General features: G+C 36.1%; 1 long non-coding RNA gene across 3 annotated transcripts in view; it reads right to left on the reverse strand.

Annotated features, from left to right (window-relative positions):
- Positions 1–53: 53 nt before the first annotated feature.
- LOC105270299 (uncharacterized) overlaps positions 54–13,767 on the reverse strand; it is a 14,726-nt gene continuing 1,012 nt past the window's right edge. Inside the window, exons 1-3 of one of the 3 annotated variants that reach the window (XR_892520.1) lie at positions 11,860–11,921; positions 10,450–10,580; positions 54–192 (exon numbers count right to left, since the gene is read on the reverse strand). This is a non-coding gene — a long non-coding RNA (uncharacterized lncRNA). Of the gene's footprint in view, positions 193–8,048; positions 9,111–10,449; positions 10,581–11,859; positions 11,922–13,767 lie in introns of those variants that run through there. The other 2 variants (XR_892521.1, XR_892522.1) reach the window with 2 other exon arrangements.

Consider the following 13,767-nt stretch of genomic DNA (forward strand, 5'->3'; position numbering starts at 1 on the left):
CGATTCAATATTTAATTGGATGTATTACTCACATTTAACACGAAAGAGGAGCGGTTCACTCCTGGTTTCCCTCAATGAATTCGTTGCTGCACACACATAGTCACCAGCACTATTTCTCGTTACACTCTGGAGTACTAAACTTTGATTAGACTCGATGACCCTCGCTGTTGTATTGTGAGTTACCAGTATTCCCTGGAAGAGAAATTAAAATTGAATTAATATGCTAGCTAGATTAAATTAAATTAAACCTCCAGTTTTATGCATTTCGAGGAGTTAAAACGGTTTCTTCCTGCGGTAACTATTTTTTAATGAGAAGTAACTGTGGATAATTGGTATTTGAATTAACGGTTAGTACTTATGTTTCTGGATGTATGAGCACAAATTTATGGAAAAGAATACACCACAGAAAGTCTGGAGGAATTTTTTTTCATCTTTTGGATGTTCGATGATATTTTATTTTAATTCTCGTGAGATGATCTGCAAGACTGGAACATTTTAATTATTGGAAAATATATTGGAAAAATATATAATAACAATTATATTATCAGCAATTTCTCCCCGGAATTCCATCGAATTTAATAAATCAGTGAAAAACCTTTCAGAGTTTCAATTTAAATTCGTGAATTAATTTCCAACACTCGGACATCACGCACTACTTAATACCTAATTGTGATAATTCTTCATAATTATTCAATCCACCTAGAGAGCTGAGACTGATAAAAATCTTGAACTAATTTAAATTCCCTGAATTTTTATACCAAATCCATAATAATTTCATTACAATTCCATTTAAATTCTCCATAACTGGATTATCATTTCGAAAACTTTGACCTAAGACCAGAAAAATATTTAATCATTCAACTCACCTCGAGTACTCAGACATATTAAACCCCTGACTAAAAGAAAAGAGTGAGTACCAAGAGAGAAATTATTCAAGCCTCATTTTTCCATAATCTTTCACAACCTATCAATGTTCCCACCGAAAAAAGTTTCCCACCGATTTATTTCGCTGATTCCCCAGAGAATTCCACAGACACTTAATTGTCCTGAAGATCACGGAGATCATTGAAAGAAAAGAAAAAAATATTTAATCAACGTAAATGAGGTGAATTGAATGGGCTTTGCCCCCCCTGGAATCAATTATTCTTGTCAGTGAAGGAATTAGTCTCCCCCTACCACATCTCCAAAGGGTTGAGAGCGATTTGCTCATGCCTTTAGCTCTTTTACTCAACAGCAGGCCTCGACATTGCCAAATGCAGTCTTGTAGTTTAATCAGAGGATAGGGAACAGGGGGAGGAGCCCTTCAGCATTTTGTCCTTTGTCTTTTCCCATTACTTGGCCTCTGATACTCGTTCTGAGCTTTTTTCTACCATTCATTGCCCCCAACCACCTTTTTCACTTGATGCCAGTGCAGTTTCTTTGGATTTTTAAGAGGACAATACTCATTTCCTACTCTCTATCGTCTGCTCAAGGCTTTTAAGAAATATATGCTGATAAAATTCTGGAGATGAGGCCACATAAAACGGTAAAAACATGACAAAGAAGTATTTTCATAGGGAGTATTTTGTGAGTTGTAAAAAATTCAGAATTTCCTCGGGGAAATCAGGGCACATTTTCTTCAGTATTTATTGAGAATGGCATGTTTCGGAGAATGGAACACTCAATTTGTTATAATTTCAGAGATTTTGTAGCACAGCCACGGAATACATTGACAATTGCCAACCGGAAATGTCAAATGAATAATAGAAAATGGATATTCTCGAAATTGCAATGAATTTTTAATGGAAGTTTAACGATTCAGCGAATTTCTGTTACTATAGAGTGAGTGCATTTTTTTGGGACGCGAGTTTTCAATGAATATTTCATTTTATCTTGGAATCGAAGGTAGATATTTATTTTTTTTTTTCATTTCCATGGATACTTTGTTTGGTGAAGAACTGGTTTTTAGGTTGCCCTGTGGATTGTGTGAGGTGATGGTCGGATGGAATTGTATCCGGAAAACTCGAGGAGTTTTCGTATTGAGTGTTATCGATTTATTAATGTCTCTGTTCGTTAAATTACAATATTTATACTGAGTTAATAACTCTCTGATTATATATATGTATATTTATATCAGGCATTCAGTCGTCAAATAGCAGAAAATCCCGAGCAAATACAACCGTTCCAGTACAATCAAACATTTATTATTTTTTCCAAATTTTAAAAAAATTTCTGGAAAACTTTTGAGAATGTTTTTGATGAAACAAAAAAAATCGGAAGACAAAACAATTTTATTTTTGGGAAAGGTTTAGAAAAATTTTGCAAAAATTTGAATAGGATTTTTCTTAAAATTTAGATAGCGTTTTTTTGAGAATATTGAAAAATCCAAAAATTAAGAAAACAACAGTGTAATTAAAAGAAAAAAGTATATTCCCGAAAATTTCTAGAAAATTATAAATAACATTTCCCAAAAATACAATTGTTTTGTTTCCCGATTTTTTTTCAAAAGAAAAATTTTCTGGAGAGTCATCCGAGATTTTTTGAAAATTTGGAAAAAATATTTTGATTAAAATTTTTTTTATCGGGGTACATCAGCTCGAAAACTAGAAAATCCTCAAACTCCCAATCCGCAAATTCACATCGACATCTTTTTTCAATTTCAAAAGATCAACGAAAAACTAGTCCTTATTACTAAGTTTAGGACTTCGCTTTTTTTTCATTTCATCATCCTAGTGCGCATAAAAAATTAAAGAAGAAGAAGTTGATCAATCACAGATTACCCACACCCTGGAGTACACGAAACACAGTAAGTTCCCCGGAGATGTCTACTTTCTCCGGTTTCCCGTTGGAGTCACAGTCGCCGCAAGGGAGTAATCGAAGGTAAACCCCAGGATTTAACCCGAGGCTTAACCTATGTTAAGCGCCCTAGCCTGCCTTCCTGGCTCACCACCATGTAGACTCTTCGCCTTCGACCTCCAGATCCCCAGCCCCACGGGCCAATAGATAGCGATCGAGTTTAATCGACGGCAAGACCAGAACCATTAAACCATTAACCATCACCAAATTAGCAAATTCCGGTACAATCGAATTCAGATACAAAAGAATTCATCGCATGCTAATGAAACCGGAGAATTCTCTTGAGCAATTCCACAAGAATTCCTTCAAATCCCATGAAATAAACTATTTTAATGAAAATTCACCGATGGCGAATTATTTATTAATTATTTATTTTTCCACCAAAAATTTCCTTGAAGAAAATTTACCCTTTGCCCCAAGAAAAATTGCCTGGAAATTATTCCTCAGTAATACCTTCTAAATCTAATGACCATGCGAATAATCCCGATGGGTGTTAAACAATTAATTATTTTATGAAGAATTCTGTAAATTCTATCGATTGTTATGAGATTGTTTATTTAATCAATTTTTAACAAGTTGAATGATGCTATTTTAAAAAATTATAGACGCTCATGGAAAATACGTCAAAGATGTGATTATAATTGAATTATTAATGAAGAATTAATTACGGATTAATCATTGTTGTCTCAATGATGATGCACGAGCGGGAAATTCTTTTATTTCGATTTTAATCGAATCGCACCGTTCCGCGAATTTCAAGACAATCGACTTTTCAAATTCACTGGCCGTTTTAAATAAATGATTTTGATTTTATGTTATTATTGTTATTGCAGCTTGTTGATTTAAAATTGATTTAAAATCGTATAATTTTTTGATTGCGCCATTTTTTTATTGCGATTATTTCCGGTCTAATCATAACTGTGTGTTATTTATAGCGGTAATCCAAAATTGTAAATATCCGGATGAAAACAGAATTTTATTCATCTTCGGGTTTTCTTCCCCTTGGGAATCGCCTCAAGATAAGGGGATCCCGCGACAAAATATCGAACGACCTTTTTACCGCGAATTTCCTAATCTGAAAATCCGGGGAATCCCGGGTCCTCCGGAATCATCAATTACGGGAGAAAAGGCCGTGAAAATGTCCCTCGATTTTTCCTTTGGATCCGGCAATCTATGAATTTTCCTCGCCTTACAAAATCAAATCTGAATCCCAAAAAAATAATTTATTTCCGAATTCAATCAGCCGCTCTCGTTCAAACTAAATCCCGAGATTTTTTCATTCCTGTGCGCAGATAGGAATCGGGCTGTCGATGCCGAGGAGACGATTTGAAATCGATTTGAAACGAGGCCATTCGTCTGGCGAGAGACCCCGAGTGAGAGATGGAAAAGGTGAAAAGTGTGAGAGAAATCCATTGGAATATCGGATTTTTCACTAGACGATGTTCATATTGTTATAAAAAAACTTATTATTACAACTAAGTCAAAATTTTTCTCAATCTGGCGAGTATTTTTTAATAAACATTAATGCAGGGTATTTTCTTATTAAACAGCAATTATTCATTCAAACATATTAATTAATTAAAATTAATTAATCAATTAAACAATTATTTCTTTCTCAGTATGCGTGAGAATTTTTTTTCTTTTAATTCTCCCGTTTTTTTAAGAAATTTCATTGAAGCATTTGATTGAATTTATTTATTGAATTATTTAAAGACTCATATTGAATTTCATCAATTTTTTTTAGTAATTGTTATTGTCTTCCTTGTATGGAAATTTATTTGTTAATCATCATTTTTAATTCGTAATTGATGGGGTTAAATACAGAAAATGTTGAGGATAATAAAAAAATGTTTCATAGTAAATTAGAAAGGGGAGATGAATTGACAAGAATTTCTGTGAAGTTCTCACTAATTTAATATCCACGACGTTCCTTTCTGCAGAGAATTTTCTGGAATGAAAGGAATCTCTTCAGACATATTCATGCAGCAGCTGGCGCGATTAATATTTCAAAAGAATTCGCGGCTAAATTCGGTTTCAAAAATTGCACCTGAAAAATCGTCAAAGAATTTATCTGAAATTCAAAAAGACCACAGACTCACATTTTATTTATTCTACCCTTCACTATCAATAACAAATCACCAAAACTTCAATTATCGATAGAAAATTCGCAGCAATGAATGCAATTAGTGAAAAAATAAATAATCCAAATAATTATTTCACCAATTTTTCTAAAAAATCATTTATCAAAAAACTGTGAAAGTAATTGATAAGTACATTTGAGTTATCCTATTCCGAAAGGATACGCTTGACACGCTGGACACAATCGATTATCTCGAAAATCTCGAAATCATGACGCCACGATTCCTTATTGGTCGACCTAAAGTGGCGCGAGATTACAAACTCGTAACTCTTATAGAAATCGTTTCATACCCGCGCCCTGGCACGCGATACAGATTCTCGTTGTAATAATTAATCATAAAATCTCATTGGATAATTTAAATCATGCCTCAAGACACTCATTTATATCTCAATCCATCAACAAAAGCTATTACCCCCGTTGCCAAGATAACCCGAGACACATGAATCACCTCAATCCCTCATTGAGCTATCGCTTCGATCCCTCGAAGATTCCACTTTCCACCCGCTCCTAAAAAACTCTTTGCCAAAAATTTCCGTATCTCCCCCGATCTATTCGAAACTGAGAGCCATAACAAAAATCCCTGAAATTCCATTGATAGAATTTCCCCAAAGGAACTGAACCACCAGAAGACCCATTCGTTTTCCTTTACCCAGTGTTTACGTTTCCACCCCTAGACCGTAATTTCTCCTCGGAATGTCCAGCATCCGGTGGGTCAGAGGGTAGACTAAAAAAATGCTAAGGGGTGTCGAGTCCAGTCTCGAAGGAAGTGCACATAAACTCAGGAATGTGCAACCCTCTGGCCCCTGATGTCCAGCTGACCCCACTCATCTTTTCTATCTCTTCAAGAACTTCTCTTACCCATTCTCCTTTTTTTTTTCTCTTCCTCTCGTTTTCATTTCAACTTCCGTCTCGTTTTATCTCACCCACTCGTACATTCTCTCATCTCGTATCCAATCTATCCTTCCACCTGCTGCACGCAACCATGCTCCGTCAGGTAGAAAATTCGTAACGCCCTGGTATGGCTAATGTTGTTGCAGTTTTAGGAGTTGTTTTTTCAGGGTGTGAGGGACGAGATCGTGTCCAGGAGTCGTTCGTCTTACTTTTGGATTTGCGTTCAGTTCAAACGACTTAATGGTGGTCATGTTGGAAGTGCCAGAGGATATCACAACATATTTTAGATTAAATTACTGGTGGAAACTGAAATAAAAATTCTGTGAAAATTAGACACTCGCCGATAATCTTATCAATTCAACTAATTTAAATTGATAATTTAGTGGTGATAAGTAGAGGACCTTGAAGTCTAGGTGCAGAATAAAAATAGATTAATCAAATTAATCAAACTTTCTATTTGGGAAGATTTTGTTAGTAAAAATAGACACGGGGACAAACATCAGATAAAAATTGTTAACTCAGACTTTTTAGAAAGGATAGGGTAGGTTTCGAACGTTAATATCCCCGAATTTAAGTGAGATATCAACATTTAGCTGGGAACCTCTTTTGTAGAGTGAAATTCGAGCTTCAATAAAGGTATCAACGAAATTTTCACCAGCTTTCTTAGATTCACGGAAAATCCCCCGAAAACTTCTTCATTAACTCAATCCATTCGTTATAAGTTGCATTTTTCTTTCCCGCAATTTATTTGATTATTCCAACCCAAAAAAAAATTGAATTTAAATTCATAGAATTACTTTTCGATTCGAAACCAATAATTTTCTCTCAGAGTGTAAAAAATTGAAAGCAATAAAAATCAAACGAAATTGAAATCCACTCATCGATTGTTGAGAGTAAAAAATCGAAAAAATAAAAGAAGAAGGAATGATTGATTGCTTTATGTATTAATGGAAAAATTTCAATTTGAGGGGCAAATAGCGTTTAAAAACTCAATTGACTGGTCCCCCAGTCATTACTTCCTCCAAACAATGATTTCGTTGGAGCCATTAGAAAAATGGAGTTTGAAGCGCTATCGTTCACGCGCGGCTGACTCCACTCTGATATTTTCACTGGAAAAGGGTCGATTCCCTTTGCTGAAGCCTCAAGGCACGGTTGGTTAACCAACGAACGTCCACTTGGAAATTCCCTGCCGCAGGCTAAGATTTTCAGTTCTCCATTCTCCCTTCTTTTCATTGGGAGAGATTTTGAGGGTGAAACAGTGAGGGTGCGGGACAAGGAGAGCATCTTCATTCCGGTCAGAAGGAGCACTGATTCTTTGAAAAATTGCCAGCTAAGCCCTTAACCACTGTATTTTTCTACCCTTGACGCACTTCTATCTCGTCGCCTTTTTTCCCAACACTTTTGTTATTTTTTTTTTTAAGAGAAAGTCTTTCTGTACTCAGGTATCCTTTTTTTCTGAGTCTCCTTCCTTTTTATCTTCCTTCCTTCCTTCCTTCCGACATCACCGGCCGTTCTCACCCTCATTCCCGGACGCCACTCGAGATGGCCCCAAGTTTTTTTCTTTTTTCGATTTTTTTTTCCCTTGTGAATTAGGGGTTTTCCTTTTTTCCGCAACTGGCCCACTGGGAGAACTCAATACAGAGACTAGGGGAACTACGAAAATTCAAATGAACTACGAAATTCGTTTATCATATTTAATGATCGCAGACTTGGGAGGGGGAATTAGTGAAGTAGAAGAGGTTTATTTCAACAACCAAAATTGATTTTAGAGAATTTGTGTGATCGAGGGATCGTTTGAGGGAAAATTTTGGAAGGCATCAATTTGATTTTGATTTAATTTTAAATCCGAACAAAATTGGGAGTTGAAGCCTTCGAAAAAGGGAGTCATTGTTAAATCGAAAACGTAATTACGGAATTAAATAAAAGAACTTTCTGTTTTTAATTTTTTTTCTTCATTTTTTTCTCTTTATAGAGATGAAGTGGAATTTACAGGCAATACATGATTTACGTATCAATTACAACGCATGCGCGAATTACACTTTGCATATCCAACACAAATTATAACAAAAAATAAAAACTCGTGGAACAATAAATCGTTATCAATTGAATGTTCAAACCATTTCGATTATCCCGTATTTCCCATTTTGTAAAAAAATATTAAAATAAATGACGAAATGCATTTAATTCAAAATTCAGAAAGTAAAAAATACAATGAAATCTTCAAAAATCATAAGTTGCCATTGAAAAATAAGCTGTCCTCTGCCCAACGATAATTTACTGAGAATAACAAATGGATTAGTAAAATTTTTAAATCGGCGATTGATGATCAGTCTTGGAGAGCCATAATTTTAATGATAAAAAATAAATAAAAATAAAAAGAAGTTGAAGACATTTAACACTTAGAGAATACCGATAATTGGATTGTCTGATCAATACGGCTCGTTACGGCTTTTCTCAATTGTACATTCTCTGGGAAACGAATGCGGTATTTAATCACCCATCTCGATTCTACTCAATGCTTTCTTTGCGCTTCATTTTCAAAGCTTTTCTTTTATGTATCTCGAGATACGCCCGTTTTATTTTACGATCGTTTCTCTCTTCTAATGCCTCCGAGCAAAATAGCGGTTTATGTACGGACATATACGCATGACAATCCGATAAAAATGAGTCACTTTTAATGCCTCAATTTTTAGACATAAATAATTAAATATGATTTTTAAATTATGACGATGGTAAAAATTTCATTGTAAATTAATTGAAAATTAATTGCGATAAATATAACGAATTATAGGAAGGGTCATAAATTTTTGTTTTTATTGCACGTGCACTAATTAAGAATGCATTCTTAATTAGTTGAATTGTCAGTTTTTCTGGTTAGAAAAATGCAGAGAAGGTAGAGTAAAAGGAAACATGTAAAAATATTCTTTTCTATCTTGAAAAATATCTAAGAATACCTCACGTCTGTGTTTATAGTTTATTAGTCTCTCTCCTAAAATTTAGTCGGAGATTTTTCCTCCAGCGTTTTCATCGTGATGAATTAGCAATCATAATAAATTCCGCCAACTTGACCCATTTTTTCCGTTCTATCCTACTGGCAAATTGTTTCCTCAGAGTCCCTCCCACCCACTCGCCTCAATCCAGAAATTCTCGGAACATCAAATGACATCACACACTCCACTGAATTCATACGGAAAATTGACGATGAAGATCCAGAGCTTTTAAGATTGGTCCTTTCTGCTCTCTCCTTTCAACAAAGAAATAAAAAATCATAAAAAAAAGTCCACGAGCTGTACCGTCACAAAGTATATACGCGAATTTGGCGAGGTAAAAACCCCGAAAAAGACTTGGAATGAAAAAAAAAGAAATATCAGAAAAAAATTCGTTTGAGTATAGTGCAGGAAGGGATTTCAGTACGCAGATAGGATGATATTTTTAAGATGCAATTTCACCGCAAATCTGTATCACCATCCCAGGAGGTAGTTTCGCATCCAACCTGCAACAGTTTCCGGCATCCCAGCTTGTGAAAAGATGCACCCCTCGAGCCAAAAGCAGAGGCGAAAATCGTGGGCATGGTTTTTTCAGTACTGAGGACAGAAAAACAACTCGAGGAGGAAATGTGCGTTACTTTGCTGAGAAAAACACATGACGGAATGAGAACTGAGTGGATGTAATGATGTGGTATGTATGTAGCATGTGGCGTCAAATATTTCACAAGAGGTACTTTTGCTGAAAATTACGTCATTACAATTGCAGACTGTTAATTATTATCATAATTACGAGGGCTTCTAAGAAATGTAGCACAACAATATAGCACAAGGATTAAGATTTAAGGTTGGCTCAGGGTTGGCCCAATGTCGGCTCAATATTGCCCCAATGTTGGCTCAAGGTTGGTCTAATGTCGGCTGAATGCAATGCAACCAAAGATTGAATTTTAATTTAAAAAATTAATTTTTTTGTAGTTTCCTGCCTTTCGGGATATGTCATCCCCATCCGTTCTCGCAATCCATCATCCTCATCATCACTAAAACTTCAAAACCCCATGACGTGGACCACGGATCCAACTATATTAAGTTGGCAAGCTCACTCACGATCAGACGATAGCTGGAGTAATACCCCTAGACGGGGATGTGGGATGAGGTCTCGGGGACGATAGCAGCTCCCACTACTGCTGGAAGATTAGACCGATTGGGATTAAGGGATTACAAGATCCCACCGAGATTGGTAACGATCGACGAAAAGATTCGGAGACTCCCAAGACCTCGGCATCAACCGGTCCCTTAAGCAGATGAACTGCATGGGTCAAACGTTCTAGTACATATTTTCCTTCGTCCATTATATTATGCTAATATTTATCTTCACATCATTCCACTTCGTCTATATTCATTCAAATAACATCATGTTCAACACCGCGGGTTTATTCAGGCAAGACCAACAAGTGTTTTCAATGTCGAATAGGAAAAGGTGCGCTAAATTTTTCTGGAGCTTCTGGAGGCATTCCGACCGGGAGATTAGAGAATCATTGCAGCAGGTGTTTTTCGTACGGAATCCTGGAAAAGTATGTGCAGGATTATTTTAAGACTCACGTTGTGGATCCAGATGAGTTTTGATATCGCCGGATTTGCGTTAATGTGACACTCGAAGTAAACGTCGTCTCCTTCTTTGATGTCCTCTGGGGTGAGGGTTGATCCCAGGCTCAAGGACACGATTGGTGGATCTGGAACAATCAATTGATTTGGATTAGTTTGATATTGGCGAGCCATACAGATCAAGTTGGGGACTCAGGATTTTCATAGGCAATTATATATTTATATATTTATATTTCATTTTCAAAATGGAGGAATATTATATGAATAAATTATTCGTGTCCGTAAAGCACCCTTTCTATTCGGTTTGGGGGTAATTTTTTAATTTCTCTCTTTCTTTCGTATTAAGGTAATACATTGTGTACTCATTTCAAAGATGACTAGATAGCCTTTGAAAAAATACACGAATTACGTGATTCCTACCATTTTTCATGGAGCTATTACTTTTCGAACGGGAAAAAATGATTTCCATGTTTTCCCTAAATTTGCGCTTTGATTAAATTATTCTATATTTCCAGAAAAGATACATAGGAATATTTATATATCATTTTAATGAACTTTTTTTGTTCATTGAAACTGCATTATTTGTATTCGATTTAGTTTCGTTTTTGTAGAGTTATTGATTTTTTTTTCATTTTTCACCGTTATGCCACCCTCTAAAATTCATGTTTATTGCTAATTATCATAGCATTCGATATAATTTATGCAAACATATTCTATATGTTAAAGCCTCAAAAAGCTTCTTCTTCTTCTTCTTCTCCCGTTCGAATTTCCCAATTCCATCGATTCGATCAAGAGTTATCGATGATAATATATCGCATCTCTCATATCACTTAAAAAAAAATTATTCTCGTTAAATAAAATCGCTAATAACCTCTGCCATTATTTATTATCCCAACCATCTTCCCCGTTCAAACGTTCCATGCAATTGAAACCTTTTAGTCGATCGGTCCGCAAAGTAACACTTTACGGCCTAGTATAAAAATCCAATTTTTCTCATTAAAAAAAACGAACGTCAAGACTTATTCGGGACTTTCCGTACGCAGTACAATAAAATACTCATTTCAAATCTAAAAAAAAAATGGTACCCAAGAATTGATCTCTTCATTCCGACGATTCTCCATGAAGCGAGCCGTGAAAAAATGGTCTCACCAGTTCTCTCAACCTCTCAAAATCCCCTTTTACTCCACTCGGCTCGTCATTTTCGTAACATCGTAACACGTGAATTTAAGCAGGCACAACGAGGCGAATAAAACAGTTGAGTGAAGAGGAGGGTCTGCCAGCGGCATCGTCGTCACGTCGAGGGAATGATAAAGGACCGTGAGATACGTTTTATCGTACAGAGGTTGGAGACCCCTCGTAGAATTTCATCAACGTGATAGCGGCTTAGGTCCCTGTCTATACTTTTACTTTTTTTATTATTTTTCCCACTCTAGGCTCTTCTGCCTTGTTGAGCTAACGCTCTTCCTTCTCGCACTGTCAGAAAGTATTTGAATTTCTTTCCCCACGCCTTCCACCCCTTCCACCTCTTCCACCCCTTCCACCTCTTTCGCCCCTTCCACCTCTTTCACCCCTTCCATCCCTCTTTCCCCTTCCATTCCTCCCTCCCTCTTCTCCTTCTTCTACCTCGTCTCCTTCTTCTCCCTCTTCTCCCTCTTCACCCTCTTCTCCCTCTTCACCCTCTTCTCCCTCTTCTCCCTTTTCTCCCTCTTCTCCTTCTTCTCCCACTTCTCCTTCTTCTCCCTCTTCTCCCTCTTTTCACTTTTCTTCAACTTTATCGTAAGTTGACGTCCGCTGTTTTCTCACCTCTCGACTCTTTATCAGAAATTTTTCTGTTGACGTACAAAAGTGACTGGGACTCTATTCTGATCAGAAATCCCATTCATTTTTCGTCTCAAACGATTTTTTCATTCTGCTATTCTACTGGATCGGCAATCCCACGATGAAGACGATGTGACAGTAATCTAAGTCGAGGTACTCGATGCAACTTCTCTCTGGAGTATGGATACCGTAAAATTGAAAACGTGACGCAACGTAATTTTCTGGGGGTGTGCAAACAGACCAACGAGCGATACCGTGGGGCAGTTGGTTCATTCTCTTCTTGGGAAGTTTTACCGTGCTCAAGAAATTTTACTGCGAATTTTTTGCTGAGTGTTTGAGGGGGTAGATTAATTTTTTAATGATGAAAACACTTGTGGAACGATTGGATCCGGGGAAAATTGATTTCGCTGCTGAAAAATAAATGTTCAGTCTCTCACAGAATAATATCGAATGGTTCTACGATTATTTTACAGCTCTATTTCCGCTTTTCAAATTGATCTAGAATAATTATCCGTTGAAAATCAATCCGTAGATGTAAAAACCGGATAATTGATACAAAATCAAAACGTTACAGCTCATTTTTTATAATTAAAAATAATAAAGCCTTAAATAAATATTTTGTGTCTTTATCTTTCAATAATTTTAATTATTATCAACGATATTATTCAGAATTTTTAATAAAACATTCCTAGAGGTCTCACTGCCTTCTAAAATTTATTTCAGGCCATTTTACTTTCATTAAAATTCCTGCTCTCGGATGGAAATCAGAGCATAAAATTTATGCAGTTATGCATCATTATTAAATGAATACTGACAAAAAAAGGATATAAAAAAAAGTAAAAAAGTAAACAAGTAAAATTCTCAGCGCAATTCTTCACTCATCGCTCCATATTCCTCCCATAAACTAAACAAAACCGGTTAATTAATGAAAATAAGGCTGAAAAACTAGCCAACTCCCCCCGGTAAATTTCAATATTTTCCTCCTCAATAATCACGAAAAAACGCCACCGGTAAAATTAAAATGTAGGAAGAAGAGAAGATAAACTGAATGCACCAGTAAAAAATGAATACAGAGAAAAAAGAGAAAAAAAAAAAGTCCAGTGAAAAACGTAAGTGAAAAACTTTAGGATTAAAAAATACCAGCGATCCGTGCACAAGTCATTAATTCTGGAGGCGTGGAAAATCGTTGGCAGTTGGAAATATATCCCCTCACCTCCTCGTCGACAACCGTAAACGCATATTACCACGAATCCATACACAAACACATTGAAAACCCCTTAACACCTTTTTCCACCTTCACTTATTCATTCCCAGCACGTGGAATGAAGCCATAACCTGGGCTTGTACATGCACCTATAGGACGTACAGTTTATGAGAGTTGGCTTGGGATGAATGTACTTCCACAGTGATAAATTTTTGGCCTTCGATAAAGGTCCGTGTCAATGTGGGCCTACGTGTCGGAGAAATCGGGGGAAAAAGAATTTTACTGGACATTCA

The sequence above is a fragment of the Fopius arisanus genome, unplaced genomic scaffold (assembly GCF_000806365.1).
Source record: "Fopius arisanus strain USDA-PBARC FA_bdor unplaced genomic scaffold, ASM80636v1 scaffold00083, whole genome shotgun sequence".
In the NCBI taxonomy this organism is placed as follows: domain Eukaryota; kingdom Metazoa; phylum Arthropoda; class Insecta; order Hymenoptera; family Braconidae; genus Fopius; species Fopius arisanus.